Below are 3,945 nucleotides of genomic sequence, written 5' to 3'. Positions count from 1 at the left end.
GATCCCTTAGGCAATTTGTGAAGTTGTTTAGCTACTAGTTTCAAGCATCCTTGTTAGTTTTCTAGGCTGTTTTAACACTGAGGGGTTGCTGTCTTTATTATTGTTTTTGCTGCTATTCTTGGTGATCCTACTGTTGTACTTTTATTATTTTGCGACTCAGGTAACTCTTTAACCTTATGTTGCAGATAATTTTATATTAACAAGAAGATTTGAACTCATCTTGACTACCGGGAGCATATCCATCTGGATAAATGAATGTTAGATAGTTTTCTTGATTGTTTAAGTACATCTTGTTGGATTCATATGTAAAAATGAATCCCCGAATGTTCAAATAGTCTTTATTCATGTGTAGTTGGACTTTATTATCTAATATAGTTTTAATGCATGTAAAATGAGATGGTTCAAGTAGGTTGTAATGCGTTTAAGGACTGTTTTTGCACCTTGCATAATTCTGGCCAGTTTATGTTAGGCCATTATTAAAGAAAAGAACAAAAGAGTCATGCCAGAAAGCTTTAGTTTTATTGTAATAAATTTTAGATTCTACATGTTACCATAGTTTATTGTGATAAATTTTAGATTCTACATGTGACCATTTCTGTAAAGACCTTTATTTGTTGTTAGAAAGTGGTTAAGTCATTAAACAAGTGGTTGAGGTTGCAAATTAATTGAAGGTTTTTGGTTTAGAGTAAAATGGGCTGGACGCGTAATTTAGCCCAAGTGGGTTGCCTGTGCTAATCTACAGCTGATGTCCATTGGGTTTTCAACTTGTGCCCATTCCAGAAGCCCAATAATGGGCCGAAGTTGGTTCTTCCCAACATGGCCAATGCCTTTTAAAAGTTTATTTAGCCATTTTTGTAAACAAAGCTGGCCCAATTGATTAAAAGCCATGTTTGCTCAAATAGATTATTTAAAAGTGGTACTTTCTCTTAGTAATAGTAATCTAATAATTTAATCACCTCTTAATTAATTAATTTAAATGCTAGGCAAATAGTAGGCGCACTTTAACTTCACGGAATCGCTTGCGTAGTGTGATATTTAACACTCAATAAATTAATTAAATAATCTCATACCTTACCCAATAGTCTTAGTTAATTTTTAATTTAATTATTTCCCATAATTATGGATTTGCTTGCATAATGCGATAGTAACTTTTTAATAAATTTCAAAATTAATAACGTACTAATAATCCTTGTCATGACTGCGGATTCGCTTGTGTAGCGCGGTTATGACAAAAATCAATAAAATTCGTCTCGGTCGCACATTTGCTTGCGTGGTGCGGTTAGGACAATTTTATTCAGATCTTTCTTTAATAATTTTAATAATTAAAAGCGGATAGGTAAAATATAAAAATCCAATAAAACACAGTTTGCCCAAAATTAATTCAATCCATTTTTAGTCAATAAAGTGACTGTGCTAGAACCACGGGACTCGGAGAATGCCTTACACCTTCTCCCCAATCAACAGAATTTCTTGCCCGAACTTTATTTTTACGGACCGTTAATAATAGAGTCAAACCTTCCATTGACTAGGGATTCAAATAAAAGGTGACTTGGAATACCAAAAAATTAATTCCAAGTGGCGACTCTGTAAATAAAATAATCCCTATTTCAATTTGTCATTTTAATTGAAAAATTTTTTTAACCCACAACTATCCATAACATATTATTTTTGGGTAAAAAAGGGTGTGACAGTTGTGGCGACTCCGCTGGGGACAACTAGATTTCGAGTTTGTATATTGACTTTATTTGGCTTTATTAAATTTGTATATACTGTGATTTATTTGGGCCTAATGTGCTACTTGTCCGCTTTTTACCACTTTGATATTGTTGAACTATACATATAAATTGTCTTCTCACGCACCCCCTCTGAGTCTTCTTGAAATTAAAATTGTGCATTTGCTTGACATAGCCCGCTTTTTAAAGATAGCCGAGGTGCTTGCCACCCGGTGAAGGATTTTAGTCACACGCATTTTAGGCGGGGAGCACTACCAGTTAAGCCAAAAAGCAATGCTACTGGTACGCTAACCCTACTCGACTCGAGTTGTCCGCTCGATTAAGCAGTCTAGATACCTTCTCCACCAAGATTTAAACCTAGAAGAACAAACCTTATGCCGGATATCCCTAGCAGGTTCCCTTTATTTTCATAATGTGCATTCGACTTATCGATTTAACAGCGCTCGGCATAGGGGTCGGGTTCTATTTTAGGATAGCATAACGACCCGGCCGGTCGTTTTGAATATTTTAGCCCTGATACCCTAATTTATGCTTTCTCTATGTTGTATCATGATTATGTGTCTTGCCAGGGGTGTTTGATTTTGGTTTCGGGTGAGTTTCAGAGTGAAATGGGACACATAGTCCCTAAGGTAGAGGTTTAAGTCGTAGGAGTTGACTGTAGTTTGACTTGTGTGGAGACGACTCCAGAATGGAGTTTTGATGGTTCCGATAACTGTATATGGTGATTTTGGTCTTAGGAGCGTGTCCGGATGTCGATTTGGAAGTCCGTAGGTTGTTTCGGCATGAATTGACGAAAGTTAGAAAAATGGAAGATTTTGGAAAGTTTGACTGGAAGTTGACTTTATTGATATCGGGGTCGAATTCCGATTTCAAAAGTTGGAATAGGTCTGTAATGCCATTTATGACTTGTATGCAAAACTTGAAGTCAATCGGAGTTGATTTGGTATGAATCGGCATCGATTTCTGAATTTGGAAGATCATAGTTCATAGGCTTGAATTTGGATTGCGATTCGTAGAATTGGTATTGTTTGATGTGATTTTTGGCCTCGAATAGGTCCGTTATGTATTTTGGAACTAGTTGGTATATTCGGAGGGGGTCCCGGGTATGATTAGGATTGAATTCGGATCGAAATTTAGACTTGTAGTATTGCTGAATATTTCCAACTTCTGGTGTCACCGCACCAGCGGAGGACCTGGCCGCAGGTAAGGACTCGCAAAAGCGAGCAACTGATCGCAGAAGCGAAAATGGCTTAGCCCAGCTGGGATCACAGGTGTGAGGTGGTTACCGCATCTACTCGTTCGCAAGTGCGGAGGAGTGGTCGTAGATGCGGGAGATGGGGCGGCTTGGTCGGTCATCACAAAAGCAGAGAATCCTCCACATGAGCGCACTCGCATGTGCGAAGTTTTGTTCGTAGAAGAGAAATTCCCTGAGTTTAAGTGAAACTCGCACCTGTGATGGTTGTCCCGCAGGTGCAGCATCGCAGAAGCGCCCCTAGGGCCGCAGAAGCGAGGATCGCTGGGCAGAAAGGGGCTTGATCAAAGGTTAATTTTCATAATTCATTTTTGGACTTAGAGAGCTCGGTGGGAGGCGATTTCTCAAGGGGTTTTCAGAGAGAACTTTGGGGTAAGGAATTATAACTTGTTTTTGATTAATTTACATGAATCTATTGATAATTGCTTCATTTAATTAGTGCTTTGGAGTTGGAAATTGGAGAAAAATGGTAAAAACTCCTTAGGTTAAATTTTTAGTTTTGAAAGGTGAAATGAGGCCGGATTTGAATAATTCTTGTATGGTTGGACTCGATATCGAATGAGTGTTCGGATTTTATAATTTTGATCGGATTCCGAGATACGGGGTCGGGTTGACTTTTTGGGTCGATTTTTCAATTTTTTGCAAAGATCGTAATTTCATTGTTTGAATTAGTTCCCTATAGTTATATTTATAGCATGAAATTGTTTTGGCTAGATTCAAGCCGTTCAGAGTTGAAAAATCGAGGATAAAGCCTTCTAGTTGATTGATTTAACGTGATTTGAGATAAGTGGCTTGTCTAACCTTGCGTGAGAGAATTACCCCATTAGGACTTGGTATTGTTGTGATAATTGTGATATGTGAAATCCACGTACGCAAGGTGACGAGTGTGTACACGGGTAAAATGTTGAAATTTTTGATTTTTAGCTATGTAGATCCCTTCCATGCCTTAATTGAGTTACT

Source organism: Nicotiana tabacum, chromosome 2, assembly GCF_000715075.1.
Source record: "Nicotiana tabacum cultivar K326 chromosome 2, ASM71507v2, whole genome shotgun sequence".
Taxonomy (NCBI): domain Eukaryota; kingdom Viridiplantae; phylum Streptophyta; class Magnoliopsida; order Solanales; family Solanaceae; genus Nicotiana; species Nicotiana tabacum.
The sequence above is the reverse complement of the archived record's forward strand: the minus strand, read 5'-3'. Positions refer to the sequence as shown.